Source organism: Carcharodon carcharias, chromosome 10, assembly GCF_017639515.1.
Source record: "Carcharodon carcharias isolate sCarCar2 chromosome 10, sCarCar2.pri, whole genome shotgun sequence".
Lineage (NCBI taxonomy): Eukaryota > Metazoa > Chordata > Chondrichthyes > Lamniformes > Lamnidae > Carcharodon > Carcharodon carcharias.
In genome coordinates, this window is record NC_054476.1 from 161,510,612 (window position 1) to 161,535,415 (window position 24,804).

At 43.0% G+C, this 24,804-nt stretch overlaps 1 protein-coding gene across 1 annotated transcript in view; it reads right to left on the reverse strand.

The window, feature by feature from the left end:
• Positions 1-24,200, reverse strand: part of LOC121283481 (coronin-6-like) — a 304,125-nt gene extending 279,925 nt beyond the window's left edge. The window contains exon 1 of the mRNA XM_041198102.1: positions 24,065-24,200. The gene's annotated coding sequence lies outside the window, so the exon portion shown is untranslated. The remainder of the gene's footprint in view (positions 1-24,064) is intronic.
• Positions 24,201-24,804: the final 604 nt, after the last annotated feature.

Consider the following 24,804-nt stretch of genomic DNA (forward strand, 5'->3'; position numbering starts at 1 on the left):
CCTTCGGCCCATCGAGTCTGCATCGACACATGAGAAACAACTGACCTACCTACCTAATCCCACTTACCAGCACTCGGCCCATAGCCTTGAATGTTGTGACGTGCCAAGTGCTCATCCAGGTACTTTTTAAAGGATGTGAGGCAACCCGCCTCCACCACCCTCCCAGGCAGCGCATTCCAGACCATCACCACCTTCTGGGTAAAAAGGTTTTTCCTCACATCCCCCCTAAACCTCCTGCCCCTCACCTTGAACTTATGCCCCCTTGTGACTGACCCTTCAACTAAGGGGGACAGCTGCTCCCTACCCACCCTGTCCATGCCCCTCATAATCTTGTACACCTCGATCAGGTCGCCCCTCAGTCTTCTCTGCTCCAATGAAAACATCCCAAGTCTATCCAGCCTCTCTTCATAACTTAAATGTTTTATCCCAGGCAACATCCTGGTGATTCTCCTCTGCACCTTCTCCAGTGCAATCACATCCTTCCTATAATGTGGCGACCAGAACTGCACACAGTACTCCAGCTGTGGCCTCACCAAGGTTCTATACAACTCCAACATGACCTCCCTACTTATGTAATCTATGTCTTGATTCACAAAGGCAAGTGTCCCATATGCCTTTTTCACCACCCCACTAACATGCCCCTCTGCCTTCAGAGATCTATGGGCACACATGGTCCCTTTGTTCCTCAGAACTTCCTTGTGCCATGCTGTTCATTGAATACTTCCTTGTCAAATTACTCCTTCAAAGTACTTCAAGCAACACAGACATCTCAGTAATGTGGATGATTTATTAATCTACGATGAGAGGTTGGTCATACCAAGAGTCCTCAGCCTCGAAATCTTTCAAAAAATATACCAGGGACATGGGCAGTACAAAGTGCTGTACTATGCCATGAAATTCAGTTTGGTGGCCAGGAATCTCAAAATGACTAGAGGATATGATTTCGAGCTGCATCACCTGTGCAATCCATCAATAGGAGCACAGGGAACCTTTGATGGTGTCATCATTTCCATCCAGACCCTGGGAACATCTTGGAATAGACCTATTCAAGCTCGAGGGGAAGACATTCCTCATATATGTTGACTGTTACATCAGGTGGATTGAGATTAAAAATTTTCATGGAACAACCTCAGAAGGAGGCATCAATTCACTGAAAGAAATTTTTGCCACACATTGCATTCTAAATCTTGCCGTTTCAGACAATGGTCCACAGTTTGTGAATGAAGGATTCAAGAAATTTACAGAAGGCTATGGGACTTGTCCACACAACTAATTCGCCCAGGTACCCACAAGCAAATGGGGGAGCGGTCGAGCAAGGAGGAAGAATGGTTAAAGCTTTGTTGAAAAAGCATGGTGACCTTAACTTAGCACTGTTGAGCTACTATTCCATGCCATCACAGAATGGATCAGCTCTCAGAACTACTGATGTGAAGAAGATTACACACACAACCTCTTGTTAACGCATGTCTGAAAATCTCTGACATAAAGAGAGTAAGGGAGGAGGGAGATGATATCGTGCGAATCAGGCAAAGAATTACAACCACCACCATAGAGTGCAGAAATTGCCAGAACTCCAACCAGGTGAACCAGTCTGGATTAGAGGCCAAAATAGAATTGGCCAAGTACTGGAAAAGACAAGAGGTCCAAGATCTTATCTTGTTGAGACAGAGAACGGATAGTGAGGAGAAATAAAAACATACTCATATCAACAAGACCACCACCATCAATGGACTAACTATCCATATGATCAGAAAGACAACCTGAACATAGAACCAATAGTCTCCGAAGTTTCACAAGCTATTCAACGGAGTTCAAGGGAGAGCAGGGAGAACCCAAACCCTGTGCAACCTCAGAGAGAGGTCCAAGCAAGGTCAGGGAGATTAATGAAACCACAAAGCTTATCTCCATGAACCAGAGATGAAAGCAGAGACTTATGGGGAGATGTAGTATAAAAGGGTTAATGTTGAACATGTAAGCATATAGTCTATATCATCAGTGATGTCAGATCACATGAGAACAGAGCACAGCAAAAGATAGTTCTATGTAGATCTTAGTGTAGAGACTACCTTGTAAATAGTTAGCATAATGTGAAATAAAATCTAGAGTTTGCTAACAGTGTATCACCTTCAGCCTTATCAGTGAATCGAGGACCACAACTACCACTTACCAGACCAAAACCAAGAATAACAAATTAGATCAGTACAACTCTGCAGGATGTTCTGGGCCATGTTAATATGCATCATTTATTAGTTCTGAGGAAAAAAGGTCTACATCTGAAATATTATCCTGTCTTTTTCAGATACTGAAAGCTGTACAGAGTATTTCCAACATTTTGTTTTTATTTCATGGTTTACAGTATCAAGGAACAAAGGCAACCTGCACCACTGGTATTCTGCTTATTATTCTCTGCATTGTGTTAGTGGCAAATTCACATGATTTTAAACAGAATTGTACTCCAGTTCTCATTCCCCACTTGTTTTTTTCCCCCCACTGTATTTGATTCTGTAATTTGTTTTATAAGTTCTGCTGGTATCCCCTTTTAGGTTGGCACGTTCCATGTAATTTGCCCAAAAGAGAACCTCTTTATTGTCACACACTTCGAATAGGTTGCTGCCTCCAATGTCAATAAAAATTCGGATCATTCAGAAAGGGCCATTAATTCTAAGCACATTCAAAGAGAAACGACAGGTCAGGCTAATGTCTGTGACCTATTTTAGTCCGATTATGCTGTAGATATTTGCGGACAATGATTCCTCCTGAATTTCCTGTAAGGATTTTAATAGTTGTTTTTCTGTAAGTGGCCCTTTGTTCTCATTATTGAAAAGATGAGCTGGCAACCCAATGACACATCAAAACTATCGTGGTCAGCTGTGACTCAGAATGCTACCAACCCACTTGCCCCTTCCTCCCTGGCTGATCGGTTGAAGCTGTTGTTCACTTCCTTCCCCCCTCTCCTACGGCTTATCCAGTTCCCTAAAAATCCACATCATACCATTTTACTAGTGGATGTTAACAAACAAAACCAAGCTGTCCCCATAAAGTTTATGTCATACTGCAATGGCCTATTTACTGACTGTCCCATTTCTAAATGTGCTTAAATTTATGACAGTTTAGGTGGCTTTTTTTTTAAGTACACTGAATTCACAGGTAAAATCACTAGGAAAGGGATACTGCAATTTCAAACAAACTTTTCCTTATCACCATCACCTAGAGTCATCTAACAACTCTCACATACTGGCTAAACTAGACTGTCAATACTGCTAAATGCTGCAGGTATGTGATAAGGATTTTGTTGACTCTTGGCAGTGTCCCTCTTGGGCAAATGAAGTGGACAGCGCAGCAGTACAATGTAATATGGAGTAAGAGACAGCTCAGTTTAATGTTGCCTATACCAGTAGATATCTATCAATCTCCCTGGAGGAAGAAAAGCTTAAATTATGTTTCCCTGGTAAGAGGAAGTCTAGAACTTTAACTTCATAAAGTCAAATATACTAATGCCTGCACAAAAAAAAACATGCTTTTCTGCTAAAATTCTAAACCTTAAAATGGTTATAAAAATGCAACAAACTGTAACAACTCTGAAATCATTAAGTATATTTTGAACCAGATTATTTTTACAAAACATCTAATTAGTTGAGCAAAATGAGAGAAATTTAGCTGAACACAATAGTAACCTTTAGTATGCTAAGTTATTGTGTTTGTACAGCACAATAAAAGCATTACAGAAGGTAGGGTTCATTGACAAGGTTAGCAAGCAGTGAGATGATAGTCTGCTTGGTCACAGCACCACAGCTATACCAGAGAGGCAATACCCAAAAAGCACCCACAATCCTGCTCAGCAAAAACCTGTGGTTGACCTGAACCCACGTTTACTTAACATTACAATCACGTTCTGTGACTAAAGGACACAACTTCCCCATGTTAACCAAATCCAGCATTGTGCTATTCTTATAAAATCGTATATCATCCTACTTGTTGTGAACAATACTACAGGACACCTACCAGTAAGGATTCACAAAGTAACAGTGTGGCACCACCTTCTCAAAAGCCTGGACTGCCTGAATACATTGTACAAATAATTTAGTATGTAACACAAACACAAAACTGTACCCTGCAACAACTCAAATGTTCCCTATCTGATTGAAAATATCCCTCAGGTTAGATCTGAACTGTAGCCCAGTTTTCCCATACCCCTCGTCAGACCAAAGACCCTATCTTGTGTTTAGATCCTACCAGCAGTCCGTGTGAAATAACTGAACTCTTTCTCTCCATTACACAAACTAAACAAACCAGGGCTAAGCAGGCACACGAGGGATATGGACAGCGAAAGCGAGAGGAAAATGAGGAAGAAATAACAAAAAGCAAAAGCTAAATACAATTGAGTTTACCACGATTGACTGTGGATGTGGGTTGTACATTTGCAGATTGAAATTGTTTGAATCCTTAGGCATCACAAAAAAAACCCCATTCAATACAGAGTGCTTTTTTTTTTTGCCAATTCATCCCCTTCTCCCACCCTGAAAGCATTGTTTTCTTTAAACTGGAACATGATTCTGAAGCATCAGCCATCATTCTGTGTTTTAGCCTGTGGCAATTTATTCACTCTGCAAGTCTCCACGCAGAAGCTTCTCAATTCCATTGCTCACACAAACACATTCAGGAAGGTGGTTACGCCAAGCAGAAAGATAGAAATAGAGGAGCAGAAGTAGGCCATTCAGCCCTCACATTTGTTCTGCCATTTATTTAAATCAACACTATTTACCCAACTTGCCTCAAATCTCTTGACATTATAAAGTCCTACTGACCTCCATAATGAAATTTGCAAAGAATCTTTTGAGGGAAGGATTCCAGATTTCCATTATCCTTTGCATTCTGATTTCACTCCTGAATGACCATCAGAGGAAGTAGTTTTATTTTATTCATTCATGGGATATGGGCATCGCTGGCTGGACCAGCAACTATTACCCATCCCTAATTGCCCGTAAGAAGGTGGTGGTGAGCTGCCTTCTTGAAACATTGTAGTCCATGTGGTGTAGGTCCACCCACAGAGCTGTTAGGGAGGGAGTTCCAGGATATTGACCCAGTGACAGTGAAGGAATGGTGATATATTTCCAAGTCAGGATGCTGAGTGGCTTGGAGGGGAACTTCCAGGTGGTGGTGTTTCCTTGTGCCTGCTGCCCTTGTCCTTCTAGATAGAAGTGGTCATGGGTTTGGAAGGTGCTGTTTCAGGAAGATTGGTGAATACCTGCAGTGCATCTTGTAGATGATGCATGCTGCTGCTACTGTGCGTCGATGATAGATGGATTGTGCGTCGATGGTGGAGGGAGTGAATGTCTATGGATGGTGTGCCAATCAAGCGGGCTACTTTGTCCTGGAGGGTGTCAAGGTTCTTGAGTGCCGTTTTTTTGTTTTAACTTCCCTAAACTACTAACCCTTTGGTAACCCATCTCTTCACTTTAAGGGTGGTAAAACCTCATTATAAATGCATGTATACAAACAGGCCCCAAGACTTGCTGACTCCATCTCACAAAACTCTAAATTGAAACCAGACCCAGGTTTCACCTTTCTTAACACACATAGCTTTAACCTTAATTTATCATTTTTTTTTATATCTTGTTCCTAACACCCACAAATACAAATATAACTTACTTAAAACTATCTCTAGTTCCTAACAAAATGCATATTACCCTATTGGAACAGCTTTGAAAAATTACTTATAGCTGCAAACTACTCACCTATTTCTTTTAATACTCCCCCAGTGGAAACCATCAGTTCATTGTAGCTTTGTCTATAATCAGTCCCAATATTTTCTCCATTGCTTTTCTTCTTGTATTAAGTCCACTAAGTTACCCCCTTGACTTAATTTGACATTCCCTTGTCTCATTAATGATTGATTTTCTGGTCCCTAACTCAGAGTATGTGTAGCGACTGTAGCTTGAAGACTTATTATACTGTGTAGTGTCACATGACAGCATGGGCAAACCAGCCCTAAGCACCGGGGGCCTTAGGGGTGGAGTTTGTGTCTGGTCGTGGATCTTGAGGGAAGCATGTAACTGCTGTTGAAGCCCTGTAATGAAAGCAGTTTGGAAAATCAAGTCCATAAAAACAGGCGACGAAGATAAATTAGTTCTGGAGCTGTCCCTCGCCCAGTGAAAGCGAGTATTTTGTTTTAAACAGAAGAAAGGGAAAACATACTCATCAAGTATGCCAGTTTTTGGCAGGATCAACCCCTTTGACTCATCCACAGAGGATGGGAGTCAATATACTTTCTCCGAGTAAACAAAATAACAGTGGAGGAAAAAAGGAAAGTGTCTAAGCATCTAAGGGAGTAAAACTTATAATTTCATCCGTAGTTTGGTGGCCCTGAACGCTCCTGATTTGAAGGCCTTCGGCGATTTGGTATGCCTCATAAAGAGTCATTATCAACCCAAACCCTCCATACCTCATGCAGAGGTTCAAATTTAATTCGCGAGTGAGGGCCCCGGGGGAGACCTTAGCAACATACGTAGTGAAGTTGAAACAGCTAACTGAACATTGTGACTTTGGGGAGACCCTAAACAATATGTTAAGGAATTGTTTGGTCTGCAGTGTGCACAATGATGCCATTCAACAAAGGTGATTAGCTGAAGTAAATATTGATTCTAAAAGAGCATTGCAAATAGCACTGGGCGGCATTCTCAGGTCTTACAGGGTGTACAAACTGGCCTTGTTTCCCAGTCGGGGTAGGAACAGACTGTCAGGCGTGGTGCGAACAGCAGGGAGTCAGTCACAAAGCAGGAGACAGCCTCTGCTACCCGAAAATTTTAAAAATATGCAGGGAGACAGCTCAGCAGCAAATCTGAAAATGAATCGTTACCGATGTGGAAGTAACCATATCCCTGAAATTTGCTGTTTTAAAGAGGTGGAGTGCCATAAAAGAGGGAACATACTAAAGCAATGTAAAGCAAGATTAAGATAGGCTGCCAGGCAGCAAACTAAACTGATCGAAGTACATAATGTGGAAGAACCAGAAACCACTAATTCCGATGTTTATTCTCTATTTAAATGTGAAAGTAGGGAAAGCAGAGCCAATCACTGTTATAATGGAAAACTTTTGATTATGGAAGTGGATACCAGTGCATCAACCACTATAGTGGGGGAGCACACATTCAAATATCTAAACAAGGGCACACAACAATTGAATATGGAGCAGACTTCAGCCAAATTGAAAACGTATACTGGTGAAGCCATGCGAGCGAAAGGTATTACCACTCTAACTGTTTATTACAAGCACCAGACAAAGCACAGCTCCCTGTGATTGTACTGGAAGATGAAGGACCAAGCCTTCTAGGTCATGGTTGATTAAAAGAAATTAAACTAAATTGGTTTGAAATTTTCCAGCTGAGAGGTGGAGAACTGCCAGAGCTGTTAAAGAAATATGACAATGTTTTCTGAGAGGAACTGGTGAAAATCAAGGGCCTGCAGGCTAAGATCTATGTTGACTCTGAAGCAACTCCTCATTTTTTTAAAGCCAGGCCTGTCCCTAATGCCGAGAGAGAAGGTTGACACTGAATTGAACTGCTTAGAGAAGCTGGGTATTATTCAGCTGCTTTCAGAACAGCAGCATCCATAGTCCCTGTCTTGAAACTGGATCAGACCATCTGTATTTATGGGGATTGCACTCTTCAAACTTATTAGTACGCTACAGCCTGACAAAAGAATTGGTGCTAACTTGCGATGTCTCCCAGGAGCCAGTCCCCGATGAATTGAAGCCATTCGTCACTCAAAAGAATGAATTGAGTAGCCTGATGGTATCCTATTATGTGGTGCACGAGTCGTTGTTCCTTCACAAGGAAGGGAACCACTCTTAACTCAGTTGCATACTGCGCATCCTGGAATTTTCAAAATGAAAATGCTTGCAAGGAGCTGTATCTGGTGGCCAGATACTGACAGCGATGTAGAAAAAATGGTTAGACACTGTCTCCGGTGCCAGCAACTGCAGGAGTTGGGTATTGCAGCCCTACTGCACCTATGGGAATGGCCTGGTCAACCCTGGGTGAGACTGCATATAGATTATGTAGGTCCATTTCTAGGGACCATGTTTCTACTAATAATTGATGCACACTCCAAATGATTAGACACGTACGAAGTTAGATTTCCAACATCGGGGCAACTATAGAAAGGTTACACCAAAGTTTTTCTATACATGGATTGCGAGAGGTCATTGTCTCAGACAACGGTACTGCATTTACTAATGCTGAATTTCAAAGATTCATGAGCCTAAATGGTATCAAACACTTAAAGACAGCACCTGATCAATTGTCATCTAATGGATTGGGCGGAAGCACAGTCCAAACTTTTAAAGTTGGGATGAAAAATTATTGGGAGGATCATTGGAGACTAAATTTCACATTTCCTGTTTCACTATAGAACGACCACTCCACACTGCTACAGGTTCAACACCTTCAGAATTACTTATGAAATGCCGCCTTCATACGAGATTAAGCCTGGTACTTCCCAACTTGGAGGGGAAGGTAGAGAACAGCCAAGGGAATCAAAAAGTGACTCATGATTTGCATTGTCAAGAGCGAGAATTTACTGTTGGTGAAACAGTATTTGTACGAAATGTCGGTGGTGGATTAAGCTGGTTGTAATAGTTTCTGTGACCAGACCGTTGTCATACTGCGTAGAAGTGGATCACCCGAAAACACGTGAGAAGACAGGAGATACCCTAACAAACCAATGCTTCGCCTGTAAACCATTGTAGAACCTATGATCTCTGTTGTGATTGATCAACCAAGGGTAGACATACCAGAAGTCTCTGTTGGAGTGGATAACACTGAACTGCCTGGGCCTAAGGAGGTACCTGATGTTGCTGCAGTTCCAGAAAATGAAGATTCAATAAGAGATTCTAAAGTCGTGGAGCTATGATGTCCCACCTGGATCATAAGAACATACGAACATAAGAAAGGAGACCATTTGGCCTCTCAAGCTTGCTCCACCAATCGATAAGATCATGGCCTCTTGTGTTTTGATTTCCACATTCCCATCCTATTCCCGATAATCTTTGATTCCCTTGCCTAACAAGAATCTATCTACCTCTGACTTAAAAATATTCAATGACCCCCACCTCCATTGGCAGAGAGTTCCAATGTCGCATAACCCTTAGAGAAAACATTTTTCCTCATCTCTGTCCTAAAAGAATGACCCCTAATTGTAAAACAGTGCCCCCCTAGTTCTGGCCTCACCCATAAGAGGAAACATCCTTTTGATGTCCACCTTGTCAAGGCCGTTCAGGATTTTGTATATTTCAATCAAATCACCCCTCACTCTTTTAAACTCCAGTGGAAACAAACCCAGTCTGCCCAACCTTTCCTCATAAGACAACCCACTCATTCCAGGTATCAATCTAGTAAACCTCCGCTGAACCGCCTCCGACACATTTACACCCTTCCTTAAATAAGGAGACCAAAACTGCACACAGTATTCGAGATGGGGTCTCATCAATGCCCTGTATAACTGAAGCATAACATCCTTACTTTTATTTTCAATTCCTCTCATAATAAAGGATAGCCTTCTTAATTACTTGCTGTATCTGCATACTAACATTTTGTGACTCATGTACTAGAACACCTAGGTCCCTCTGCACCTCAGAATTATGCAGCCGTTCTCCATTTATGTAATACTCCGCTTTTATGTTCTTCCTGCCAAAGTGAACAACTTCACATTTTCAAAACTTAACATTCCAAATGGTTAGACGCATACGAAGTTAGATCACTGACGTCAGGTGTGACTATAGAAAGGATGCGCCAAAGCTCTTCTATACATGGATTGTCAGAAGTCATTGTCTCAGACAGCGGTACTGCATTTACTTGTGCTGAATTTTGAAGATTCGTGAGCCTAAGTGGTATCAAACATACAAAGACTCATCTTTGCATCATCTGTCGTCTAACGGGCTGACCGAAAGCGCAGTACAAACAAGATCAGGAAACCACCCGAGAGACTGAACTTATAATTTCATAACCCGTGTATATATTTGTAATGTCGTGAATGTAGCTATTCTTGTAAATACAAATTGCAAAAAAAAAGGGGAGGAATGTAATAACTGTAGCTTTAAGGAATGTAGCGAATATACAATAAAGACTTATTGTACTGTGTAGTATCACGTGGCAGTGTGAACGAATCAGCCCTAAGCGCGGTGAACCTGAGAGGTGAAGTTTGTGTCCAGTTATGGATCTTGATAGGTCTGTCCTCTCATATCATTGACCAAATGGCCATTCTTCACATGCAAGTCTGCACAATGAATGTTGGCAAACTATTCCACTCAGTGGGCATCACAGAAGAGCTCAATCCTGTCCATAATCAACGTCCACACATGCACCTCGTAACACGCACATGAAGACCGCAGCCTCTTAATTTCCCCATCACTTGCACAGGAGCATTGACACCTATTATGATTCACCAACTGTTGTCTCAGCTGAGTTCAGCTAATTTAGTTCAACCAATGATCTTCCTGACAATGTACATATCACCTTAATCTACTGGGTCATTGTTTGCTGTACTTTCCCTCCAGAATCAACCTACATGTAATGTTCAGTTGCAGCGCACCTATTCTCATGTCTATCAACAATGCCACTCACTACAGAAAGGTCAGATATTCTTCTCTCCTGTATTAAAAAGATACCATAAAGTTCACTGTTTGCACAGGAACAAGTTTAGATTACAACACTGAAATTTTGGACCTCTCATGCTGTTCCAAAACAATCAGCTGCAAGAACCTCCAAGGTGTAAGAGGGGAATACTCTAATCTCAATCGGATCTGCGTGGCACAAAATTAATCCCATTCATCAACCGAATGATATTCTCTCATGTGAAGTCTTAGGGAAAGGTGTGTTGACGCTTAAGATTTTAACGCAATTAATGCAAAAGGTATTTTCCCCAACTTTGAATTTATGTAACCTTTTCTCCAGCTGCTTTTAGCTTTTGTCTAATCGATAATTTGACTCTGTCTCCACTAAAAACATAAATATTAGATGCTGCAGAATATTTTCCACTTACCAGATTCTTGCGAAAGGTCCCACTAAGGATCTTCACGCAAACTCACAGACCTGCCATTGTCACATACGTTTCTTGATTCTCCTAAATCCAAAGCATCTCAATTTATCAAACCTGATCCAGAATCAGTGTTGCACCAGCATCATGTCAGGCATGATGTCATCCCATTGCTGATAGGGTGTCTTGAATTGCTGCTATCAAAATGGAGGGCATGCCAATTGGGTAAAACTTAGCATCGTTGTTCTCATTTGAAAGCTTAACATGCCTGTACCAAATCCTGCTGTGTGTTATTTTAACAAGGGCATTAACTCACTTAAAAGTAATGCATTAATCTTAAACAAATTAATACCAGCATTAAAGTAACAGAGTGAATTGTGGTGTGAGTGCATTTGGCATTCAAGATCACCAATTGTAATTTCTGCACATTTGTTCCAAGTATGGAAATGTCCACAATTCGAGTAACTGTGCTGAAATCACAGCTTTTTTCCCCAAATTGTTACAATAGGAATTTTGGTGTGAAGAAGCCCATTTATGAAGAAAATCTCCTTTCAAATCTTTTTTGAGTTCTATTGTAGTGATCGACTTATTGATGAATACGGCTCTCGAATTTCTGTAATAACATAAAAAGTCTATGATTTGACAGGTACTCTTAAGAAACTGATCAGAAATAGACACAGTGATCATCAGCAAAACGGGCCGGCAATCTGCAGATATCATTAAATAAAATTGCAGGTTTGAATTATATTAACCATGAGTCCCAGGTCTTTTAACAGAATCACACACACATAAAAGCAGTAAGCTGCTAAATAATAAACTGGAGTAGTTCAATTACCCATCTGCAAGAAGAACGCTGCATGTTAAGCAATTGCCATTGTGTAATTTTTTTTAAATAGTTGATGAAATAGCTGCGTGGATAAAATTCACAAGCAGGCAAAGTAGTACCAAGTATTTATAGCACAGAAACAGGTCACTTGGCCCATGTTCCATGCAAGCCTCCTCCCACCCTTCTTCATCTAACCCCATCGACACATCCATTTACCGGTATTCCTCTCTCTCCCATGTGCTTATCTAACGTACCATTAAATGCATCTATGCTATTCACCTTAACTACTCCATGTGGTAGTAAGTGCCATACTGTAACCACTCTTTTGAGTTAAGAGGTTCCTCCTGAATCCCCTATAAGTCTTAAGAGTGCCCACCTTATTTTTTTTATCACCTCTAGCTCTGGTTTTCCCGCAGTTAGAAACATCTTCCCTATGCCTAGCCTATCAAACCCTTGCATCAATTTGAAGACCTCCATCGGTTCATCCCTCTGTCTTTTTCCTAGGGAAAAGAACCCAGGCCATTCCATCTTTCCTGATAATTCTGTTCTGGTATTATTCTACTAAATCTTTTTTTACACCTTCTCCACTCCTCCACATCCATTGTATAAGTTGGAGAACTGAGCTTTTCACAGTAGCCCAGTATGGTATAACAAGATTCTATGCAGGTGTAACATTTGAGGTCAATTTTTCAGGGGTGGGCATATTATACACCATCCCCAGTAGAAAGGTCAGCGATAATATGTTTGAGGTGGCCTTAACAAGGTGAGAGTGGGACTTCTGCCCCTCAGGGACAGAAAGTGTAGTCCTAGTGGCACCGGAATGCAGTAATGGCCACTGCTGGGACCATAAGGGAATCCTGAGAAGATCATGGAGACTGGACTTGTAGGGAAAGGATCGGGGACCCTGCAAGGGTTGGTGGGTGGCTGGTGGGTGGTTGGTGGGTTGGGGGTGGTTTCAGGGGTTGCGGGTGGGGTGGAATTCAAGAAAGCAGGGCAGGAGACACAAAGTGGGATTCCATATTTGGGGGGGTGGGGGGGTACCCCCAATGGACATACCACCTTCTTTCCTTCCTTTTATTCTAGCTGGGAAAGTAGCAGACAGGCTGCTTTCCATCCGCTTTCCCCAACTGACCTTATTATGGTGGCGAAGACAGGAAGAGGTTTCTAAGAGGCCATTAATTGGCAACTTAAGGGCCTTAAAAGGCTTACAGATAGGTTGGCTGGCTGGCACTTCATCCACCCACTGTGAATTTTTTTTCATTTATTCTTTGATGGGATGCGCGTGTCACTGACGAGGCCAGAGTTTGTTGCCCATCCCTAATTGCCCTTGTATTAAATGGTTTGCTAGACCATTGCAGAGGGCAGTTCTGGAGTCACATGCAAGCCAGGGCAGATAAGGAATGCAGATTTCCTTCCCTAAAGGGCATGAGTGAACCAGATGGGTTTTTACGTCAATCGATGATAGTCTCATGGTCACCATTACTGAAACCAGCTTTACATTCCAGATAATTGAAGTCAAACCCCACCAGCTGCTGAGGTGGGATTTGAACCCATATTCCCAGAGCGTTTACCTGGGCCTCTGGGTTACTAGTCCAGTGACTTCGCCACTGTGCCACCATCTCCCCAGCTCAGGGGTGGGTGGGAATGCAGTGAGCTAACCACCTATTTTACTTTACGTGATACACCCCCCTCCCCGACCTTCATATATACCAGCAGAGGGAGTGTAAAATTCCCCTCATTATTTCAATTCTATCTCTCGCGGAATGAACCCCAGTGTTTTGCTTGCTAGGTCCTATTTCCTTTTCACTATTATAGATGAGCTAAAAGTGATGTAATGCCAATAAAAAATGTCAACAGAACACCGGGAGGGTTCTACATGTATAAAAAGGGAATTATTAATATTAGCAAAATGTGAGGAAAAACTAACTCATTTTGCTGTTTGGTTCATTAATAATGAAACTGCTAAACTATCCAATGAAAAAGTGAGTATTTTAGTCTGGGTCAAACCTGAAATTTGTGAGTTTAACAGAAAAAAAACAAAAAATTTGAAGTATCACCATGTTAATTAAAGAAAGAAAGGTACAAAGGAACCTTCTACCCAATAGGATGAGCATAAAATTAAAAAAACTTGCATTTATTTAGCACCTTTCAACACCAAAGGACATCACAAAGTGCATTACAGCCAATGGATTAGTCATTGTTGTAAAGATAGGAATCACACCAGCCAACTTACACACAGCAAGTTCCCCCAGACAGCAGGGTGATAGATAATGTCCTTGGCCTAACCATCTTCAGCTGCTTCATCAATGATCTTCCTTCCATCGTAAGATCAGAAGTGAGGATGTTCGCTGACGATTGCACAATGTTCAGCACCATTTTTGTCTCCTCAGATACTGAAGCAGTCCATGTCCAAATGTAGCAAGGCATGGACAATATCCAAGTTTGGGCTGGCGAGTGACAAGTAACATTCGGGCCACACAAGCACCGTTTCCAACAAGAGGGAATCCAACAATCACCCATTGACATTCAATGGCATTACCATTGCTGAACCCCTACTTAGCATATTGTTGCTGTGTTAGCAAAAATGTAACATCATTTATGTACTTCTTAAAATCTACAACTTTCTTTCATGTCCATACTTAGTGCCTGGTAGTATTCAACAACAACTTGCATTTATATAGAGCCTTTAACATAGTAAAATGCCCACAGAAGAGTTCTCAAACAAAACATGACACTGAACCACATAAGGAGATTGGTATAATATGCCTAAGGGATAGCGGCCTGTCATCACTAGAAGGGAAGTGGGCCATGTCATCCAGTCTCAGTTTCACTTTGGCCTCTGAGCAGAACACAGCACAACTCTGATGTTTTCAAGCTTTCCATCCATGTATAGATATTATGCTCCCAGTCTAAATAAATGAACCCACAATGAGTTTACTCAATCCCTTATATCGTTATAAAAATACAACATGTACACAATGCTGGTGAAACAACATTGCAGCAAGATTAAGTATAGGTACAACATGGTGAGTAGCCTTAGATTGTGCTACATGGCATGAGACGACCCTTGACATTTTGGTCAGGCTGCAAACAAGTTCACAGCGTCAGAGAGTGTTGAAATCGCTGCACGGTAACTGCATAGAAAAGCTTTGAAGACACGGTGCTGAGATAGTGCCCAAGTAAGGAGCTGGTAAGCAGACGGATCCCTTGTGGTAGGATTGCAGTGCAGTTCAACCAGTGGGACAGCGTGTCGAGAGGACCAGCGCCAGGTTCGCTCAGTGGGAAAGGTGAGTGACCAAGGTGTGGGCCAGATTGACAGCGAGCAACAAGACAGCCAAACAAAAAAAAAACGAACAAACAAAGCCATCATAACAAGCAGGACCAAGAAAGTTGTGATTATTACAGGTGGCTCCGGGAGTTGCTGAACAATAAGTTAAATAGAACAAGGAGGAAGGTCAAAGGGATATTGTCAAAACATCCGCAGAATTCCCCAGATTGAATTGGGATGCAGCTGACCTACTATCCAAATTCAAAATGTTTAAATAGCGTACAGAGCTGTGGATTCTTGATTCAGGAGTGTCTGAACCAGAAAAGCAAGCCATCAAAATTCATCTAGTAATTGGGAATGAAGGTCTACACAGGCTGCTCATGTCAGGATTAACAGCAGAAGAACTAAAGGATCCTCAAAAGATATGGACTACATTGGAAGACCAGTTCAGTATCAAGTTAAATTTCCATATTCATCAACTAGAGTTCATGTTCTTTGGACAACAGCCGACAGAATCCATATACTTCATCAGCAGATGCAGAGAAAAGGACATATATTAGGATTTTTCAGAAGCAGAGCTAGTAGACAGAATTGTTGAGTTGGTGATCGCACCCACTCCCATGGAAGTATTCCCGAAAAATCTGCTAGACAAGCCCAAAAGTTATAGCATTGAAGAGCTACTCAAGGATGGCACAAGTATAAGGTGGTCCTCGCGGGTTGACGAAGTTTACGGGCCCTACGCAGAACCCCAATTGCTGATGCACTCACTAGAGCACCTAAAGTTAGTAAGAGATGTGGAAGGTGTGGCCTCCTGCAGCTTTCCATCAATACTGCAAGGCATGTGGCAGAAAGGACCATCGGCAGCAGCAGTGCACTAGAGCAATGCAGCTACAAAGAGCCGTGCATTGATCCAAACTGACCATACACAATAGGTACATTCAAGCAATAAGAACGACCATCTGATATCCCATAAGAAACACAAACTTGAGGTGATTGACAAACCAGAGAATAACCATGATGTTCATGACGAGACAGAGCGGTCAACGTGGGTTTCACAGCAAGCGCATGGAAAATAGGGCAGATAACCAAAAGCTTGGTCAAAGCTGGGTTTTAAGGAACATTGTAAAAGGAGAAAGGGAAGGATGGTAAAGAGGCGGAGAGGTTTAGAGGGGGAATCGGGGCCCAGGCAGCTGAAGACACGACTGCCAATGGTGGAGTGATAAAAATCAGGCATGCTCAAGAGGCCAGAATTGGAAGAGCATAGCCATCTTGGAGAGTTGTAGGGCTGGAGAAGATAACAGAGATAGGGAAGAGTGAGGCCACAAAGGAATCTGAAACCAAATTTTTAAAATTGAGTCATTGATTAAGCAGATATCAAGGTACGTCAGCAAGCGCATGGGTGATGGTGAATGGAACTTGGTACAAGTAAGAACATGGGTAGAGTTTTGGTTGACCTCAATTTTGGGGAGGGTAAAACATGGGAGAGCAGCCAAGAGGGCCTTAAATAGTCAAGTTCAGAGATAACAACAGACATGGATTCAGTTATCATCGTTGTCAATCTTAGAGGGGGCGGTTCATGATCTGGTCTTACAGATGCTGGAGGCAAGGCTGTGGGTAATCACTACATTTTTCATTGAATATTATGCTAACTATGAACAATACAGACTCAACACCAGCCTCCAGCTTTTTAAAATTTGTTCATGGGATGTGGGCATCATTGGCTAGGCATTTATTGCCCATCCCTAAATTCCCTTGAGAAGGAAACTGCAACAGTCCATGTGGTGTAGGTACGCTCACACTGCTGTTAGGGAGGGGGTTCCAGGATTTTGATCCAGCAACAATGAAGGAACAGCGATATAGTTGCAAGTCAAGATGATGTGTGGCTTGGAGGGAAACTTGGAGGTGATGGTGTTCCCATGCATCTGCTGCCCTTGTCCTTCTAGGTGATAGAGGTCACAGGTTTAGAAGGTGCTATCGAAGGAGCTTTGTTGAGTTGCTGCAGTGCATCTTGCAGATGGTACACACTTGCCACTGTGCACCAGTGCTGAAGCGAGCGAATGTTTCAGGTGGTGAATGCGGTGCCAATCAAGCATGCTGCTTTCTCCTGGATAGTGTCGAGCTTTTTGAATGTTATGGGAGCCGCACTCATCCAGGCAAGTGGAGAATATTCCATCACACTCCTGACTTACACCTTGTAGATGGTGGGCAGGCTTTGGGGAATCAGGAGGTGGCCTACTCTTCACAGAATTCTGAGCCCCCGACCTGCTCTTAAAGCCACAGTGTTTATATGGCTGGTCCAGTCAGTTTCTGGTCAATGGTAACCCCAGGATGTTGATAGTGGGAGATTCATCATAGGTATTGCCATCGAATGTCAGGGGAGATGGTTAGCTTCTCTCTTGTTGGACATGGTCATTACCTGGCACTAGTGTGGTGCGAATATTATTTGCCACTTATCATCCCAAGCCTGGATATTGTCCAGGTCTTGCTGCATATGGACATGGACTGCTTCAGTATCTGAGGAGTCACACACGGTACTGAACATTGTTGGCAGATGACTGCACATCCCCAATTCTGACTTCATGAAGGAGACATGTTCATTGATGAAGGAGCTGAAGATGGTTGGGCCTAGGACACGACCCTAAGGAACTCCTGCAGCGATGTCCCAGAACTGAGAAGATTGACCTCCATCAGACACAACCATCTTGGTTTGCCTCCAACCAGCGGGGAGTTTCCCCCCTGATTTCCATTGATTCCAGTTTTACTAGGGCTCCTTGATGCCACACTTGGTCAAATGCTGCCTTGATGTCGCTCTCACATCACCTCTGGAGTTCAACTCGTTTGTCCATGTTTGGATCAAGGCTGTGATAAAGTCAGGAGCTGTGTGGCCCTGGCGGAACCCAAACTGTGCATCAGTGAGAAGGTTATTGCTGAGTAAGTGTTGCTTGATAGCACTGTCAATGACACCTTCCATCATCTTGCTGATGATCGAGAGTAGACTGATGGGGCAGTAATTAGCTGGGTTAGATTTGTCCTGCTTTTTGTGGACAGGACATAATTGGGCAATCTTCCACATAGCCGGGTAGATGCCAGTGTTGCAGCTGTACTGAAACAGCTTGGCTAGGGGCACGGCAAGTTCTGGAGCACAAGTCTTCAGTACTATTGCCGAAATATTGTCAGGACCCATAGCATTTGCAGTATCCAGTGCCTTCAACCATTTTTTGATATCATGCGGAGTGAATCAAATTGGCTGAAGACTGGCATCTGGGATGCTGGGACCTCAGGAGGGGGCAGAGATGGATCATCCACTCGGCACTTCCAGCTGAAGATGGCAAGAACTCACTCTCTCGCCACGCTCTGTTGTCATGTGATCTTACATCACTGATGATGTAGACTATGTTTACATATTTAACATTAATTCTTTATACTACAGATGAGGGTTTCAGCAGCAAGATGAACTAAGGTAGGGGCAAAGTCAGGCAATGTTACGGAGTTGAAAACGGGTAGTTTTTGTCATGGCACTGATATATTGTTGGAAGGTCCTCTCTGGGTCCAATAGGACACAATGATTGTGAACAGTCTGATTTAGTCTCAGACAGTTGCCAGGAGGGATAGAATTGTTGGCTAGGGAATAGAATCTGTTTCAGGGACTGAAGACACTGGCTTCAGTCTTTCCGATATTTAATTGGAGGAAATTTCTACCAATCCAGTACTGGATGTCAGATAAACAGGCTGACAATTTCAAGGCAGTGGAGGGTTCAATGGAGGTGGTGGGTATTGTTAGTGTATGGAAAGTGACGCTGTTTACAGATGATGTCACCAAGGGGGCCAGCAGGTACATACAAAATAGAAGTGGGGGGGGGGTGGGTGCCAAGGATAGATCCTTGGGGACACCGCAGGTAACTGTATAGGAGTGAGAAGTCAGAGCAGGTGATTCTCAGGGTACAACTAGATAGAAAATAATGGAACCGGGTGAGTGAAGTCCCATCCAGCTGGATAATGGTGGTGTGAACAAGATGGTGTGGTAAACCATTTCACAGGCAGCAGATGGGTAAAGAAGGATAAGTAGGGATATTTTACCTTTGTCACAGCCACACAGGATCCCATTTGACTGAAGGAGCTGCTTTGATACAGTAGCAGGCGCAGAACCTGAAGAGGGATTCAAACATGGAGTTGCAAGGAAAAATGGGAGGCAACAACACGTTCAAGGCTTTAAGAGGAAAGGGAGGTTGGGTCACTAGTTTGCAAAGATGGATATTAATAAACAATCATATTCAAGTATCCTTTAAATTGCACAGTCGCTTAGATCTCCCACTGGATGTTCAGAGCTGGGACAGAGTTTACACTCTCAGTGACAAATTGCCATGCTTGTGGTCATATTTGGCAGCTTCTGTCTTTCATAGAAAATGACTGTAATGCTCCATTATAAAGGTTACCAGTAGATATAAGACACGATCAGATAAAACCCTTGGGAAAGAATTAGGCTACACACTAGGAAATATTTTGTTTCGTAGTCTCATTGTCATCCAGAACAGATCAGTGAAGCATGTGGAAGTACAAATTCATCGTAGTCCCTCAAAAGGAAGCTGGGCAAGATCCTGAGAGTTAAGGATAATTCCATTAATACAGGCAAGTTGCAGGTTATCTGGGACTACAAGGATTTCAGTTTCTCTGATTTACTGCAGCTTTGCGTGATCACTGGGAATTCTCCAGAGTATTTCCTAAATTGGCCTCAAGTTTTTTTTGGCATCTCTCAAGAATTGCCAAGATTGATGACGGGGGGCAATTAGGGTTGATTATGAGGGGAGGTTTGTTAATGGCATTAAACCAAGCTTTTCCCTGTTTTGTGCAGCATTAATCTAATGTTGTGAACTCCACAGCTACATTAATATTCTTGTTAAGTTCTTCCATAGATTTTTTTTGTAACTCCAAATGACTATTTTTTGCCAGTACTTCATGACTAGCTATTTTTGCATTACTGCCAACAGATACAAAAGCCCTGGGATCAGATGTTTAAAATCCATGCATTCTGACAATTCCACTTGCATGGTGTAAATTGGAATGAAATGGGCATTCCTCTCATATTTTGCAACCCCATCATGTCACCACCCCCTACTAAATTTGGGGAAGGGGGTGTCAGGGAACCATACAGCAAAACTACAAATAGCAGATGTACCACTGCCAATAATTTGACACCATAAGACCATAAGACATAGGAGCAGAAGTTAGGCCATTCGGCCCATCGAGTCTGCTCCACCATTTAATCATGGCTGATAAGTTTCTCAACCCCATTCTCACGCCTTCTCCCCGTAACCTTTGATCCCCTTACCAATCAAGAACATATCTATCTCGGTCTTAAATACACTCAATGACCCGGCCTCCACAGCCTTCTGTGGCAATGAATTCCATAGATTCACCACTCTCTGGCTAAAGAAGTTTCTCCTCATCTCTGTTCTAAAAGGTCTTCCCTTTACTCTGAGGTTGTGCCCTCGGGTCCTAGTCTCTCCTACTAATGGAAACATCTTCCCCACGTCCACTCTATCCAGGCCTTTCAGTATTCTGTAAGTTTCAATCAGATCCCCCCTCATCCTTCTAAACTCCATCGAGTATAGACTGAGAGTCCTCAAACATTCCTCATATGTTAAGCCTTTCATTCCAGGGATCGTTCTCGTGAACCTCCTCTGGACCCACTCCAGGGCCAGCACATCCTTCCTGAGATACGGGGCCCAAAATTGCTCACAATATTTTAAATGTGGTCTGACCAGAGCCTTATAAAGCCTCAGCAGCACATCCCTGATTTTATATTCTAGTCCTCTCGAAATAAATGCCAACATTGCATTTGCCTTCCTAACTACCGACTCAACCTGCAAGTTAACCTTAAGAGAATCCTGGACTAGGACTCCCAAGTCCCTTTGCACTCCAGATTTCTGAATTCTCTCCCCATTTAGAAAATAGACACCTTCCCCAACAAATGCTTGGCTTTTTGATGCAGGAAGATAAGGAGTGCCATCAAATGACAAGAGGTGGTTTTTAAATTTTGACCTGATGGCAGGGAGCCGTGGACACAGGCAGCAACGTCAAATATTCAGGTGCACACCGCATTTGATTTTCCTACTGTTTAAATCGTTGACGGGGAAATTGTGCACTTTGCCCAATACACACCATCAGGACAATGCTCAGTGCTCTTAGCAAACCATCAAAAATTTACCCCACAGATTCAACTCAGTTAGTAGCACTCTTGAGTCAAGCAGTGTTGGTTTACACCCCAACCTAGGTCCAGAGCACTTTATCTAGGCTGTTACAGATGGAATACAAGACTGGAGCACAAGAACAAGTAAGTCTTGCTACAAATGTATAATTTTTGGTGAAAGCACACCTAGAGTTTCTGTGACAAAAGCATAAACGCTGGTAAAACTCAGCAGGTCTAACAGCATCAGTGGAGAGAAAAACAGAGTTAATGTTTCGAGTCCATATAATATACGGACTGGAAACGTTAACTCTGTTTCTCTCTCACCACAGATGCTGTTAGACCTGCTGCATTTTACCAGCACTTTCTGTTTTTGTTTCAAATTTCCAGCATCCACAGTATTTTGTTTTTATCTTAAGAGTTACTGTGTGCAGTTTCGGTCTCTATTTCTATGGAAGGATATAGTTAGTTACCTTGGAAGTAGCACAGCAAAAGTTCACTAGATTAATCCTTGTGATAAGGGGTTGTGTTATGATGAGAGGCTGAGTAAACTGGGCCCATATCCTCTGGAGTTTAGAATGAGAGGTGCTCTCATAGAAACATGCAAGATTCTGAAAGGGCTTGACAGAGTAGACACAGAGAGGTTGTTGGCTGGGGAATCTGGAACATGGGGGCATAGTCTTGGGATAAAGGGTCAATCATTTAAGTCGAGATGAGGAAACATTTGTTCAGAGGACTGCGAATGTTTGGAATTCTCTACCCCAGAGGGTTGTGGATGCTCCATTGTTAAGTATATTCAAGACTGGGATAGATAAGATTTTTTGATCTCTCAAGGAATCAAGGGTATCGGGGACGGGCAGGAAAGTTGGGCCGATGGAGAATATCAGCCCATGATATTGAACGGCAGGAGCAGCCTTGAGGGGCCAGATGGTCTGCTCCTGCTCCTATTTCACACGTTTATATGAATCCTTCGTAGGAGGCAATTAAACCAAGACCTCGTCTGCCTGTTCTAGAGGTTCAAGCAGTTATTAAAGATCTACTGCATTATTCACAAACTCCACACTCTTCTCAGCCACTTGCATTTGTATTGATGAAAGCTCATAGGCCTGAAACATTAACTCTGCCTCTCTCTCTCTCTCCATGCTGCTTGACCTGATGAATATTTCCAGCATTTCTTTTTTTAAATTTCAGATTTCACGCCCTTTTGCTTTTTGTTTCCAGATATAATGCAACTTGTCACTCATGTCATTGTCCTTTCTGGCATAATGCTGTGTGCAAAATGGCTGCTGTATCTGCTGGCATAACAGTAATTGCATTTCAAAGTTCGTGACTGCATGGGTACATTTCTCAAGAGGTGTTTGATAAATGGAAGTCCCTTTCCCACCCACCTCTGCCTGGATGTAGCTATTCCAAGTCTGGTAAACAGGACGAACAAGAAGCTTTAACCATCACACTTTTAGAAAGTTGTATGCGCCAGAACAATCTGCAAACCGTGACATTGCAAATCCCCCTCACCCAGTCACTCTGAGGAAGGGTAACCTTGTTTCACCGAGAGAAGAGTCGGGATTGGACCCTTGACCTTGGTGACCAAGGATAAAGAAAAACTGTACTGATTGCAAGTTACTATCAAGCAGATCATTCATCCTCCCTCCTGATTTACAGGTGACAGGGGGAAACAGCAGCACTCGCGCGAACATCTAATTGACCCTCATTTCCCATTAAAACTCATTTCAAGAGATGTACCAGGATTTAATACGAATATTTACATTATTATTATTTTTTTTAAATGAAGGTGAGGAGCCAAACTAAATACTGAGTGAATCCCATAAAACGCTGAACTGATCTAAAGGTTACGCCAATGTTTTTTAAAAAAAAACTACATTTTGGCGCAGCGCTGGCGACTGGGAGTTCACGAACATGGAAGTCAGTCACCTGCCAAGGTTAAGATCCCCCTGTTTGTTCCTCCAACATAAGAGGGGGAAGGCTGGAGGCTGGGGGCTGGGGATGGGTGCAGTGTCTCAATTCATTTTGCGAGATCAGAAAGAAACTGTCCTATTCTCCACCTCCCACCCCCACCCACCCCCACCACCAGCCCACCACCCCAGATTTGACACAGTTGCCGCTCAAAGCGACTGACAGCTGGGGCTCAACTTGCTGTCTGCTCTGTTATTGAAGGCGACAGCACCCACCAAACCATAACATGAAGCGGCTACGTGACAAACTCTAGAGAGAAATGTCCCCACCCCCCCACCCCACCACCCACCCTGAAATAACAGACTGCAGATTCCACCCACCCACCTCAGTGTTGGTAATCAATTCATTAAACAATAACTATGCTCACTGAAGCTCCTTCTATTTTTTTTATCACTTTAGGTAAAAGCCCCTCGCCCGCCCCAGTGTAGAGATGAGAGGTCAGCTTCCAAATATAGATTAAAAAAAAATCATTCCAGTGCAGGTCCTGTGATCGCACAGACCCGGGACACCAGTTCTAGAGCAATACATCGGTAAATGAAAACACCGAAACAATACGACGCTGAGCCTCGGATTTTGAAATCAACATAAATTGACAGGTTTAGACCTCTGCCCCGAATAGAATGGGCTGCAGGGTGAGATATTTATGTCTGCTATTTCAAATGGTAACTGAATGAATATCGAGAGGGGAGAGGGGGCTTAAAAACAGAAGGTGGAGGGGCAGGGGGGGGGGGAAGAAGAGAAAAAAAAAAGAGAGAGAGAGAGAGAGAGAGGTTGCACTTACCAAAGTGAGAAGGAGAAGTAGCGATCTGTAGAAATGCAAGGAAGGGTTTGGTCCAGGAACTGTAACCCAGTCGCAGATAGAGAGGGGGGAGAGAGAGAGAGAGAGAGAGAGAGACACAGAGTGCACGGAAAGTGACGAAGAGGCTCGGCTGAAATGTGTCGGGGAATAAAATATGCAGAGGGCGTGAGAGAGCCCCGAGTGCTGTCTGTCTGTGTATGTGAGAGAGAGAAAGAGAGAGAGAGGCTGCTGAAGAGGTAGAGTAGCTGATCCGAATTGCTACTTCATGAGGTTAACATTCCTTTAATAAACAAACAAACAATGAGCACTCCCACCCGAATCAAACTTCCCCACCCCCCCCACCCCCACCCCCCGAAATATTGGTTTAACACAGCATCAAGAAGAAGGGGAAACGGGAAGGTTATGGGGCGGATGAGCCGCTCCTCAGAGACTGCAGGGATACTGCGCAGCTTCTGCTGTTGGTCTCAGAGAAAGGAGACGCTCAGTTGGGCAGGAGCAGGGATAAAATCAGGGGCTTCTCGTTTGCATTAAGCGTCCACGCTTGAGCAGGGAGGGAGGCAGTTGTGAATTCTAATCAGCAATTTTACTGTTTCCAACCCATGGGTGTGGAAACTGAGGCGGAATTTTCAAAGTGCAATGTCCCTTGCATTGAGATGTTGATGCTGAAATTGGGTTCCAAAAGCTGATTGAAGTGTGAGAGGCTGAAGCCGTGTCAGTCGCCC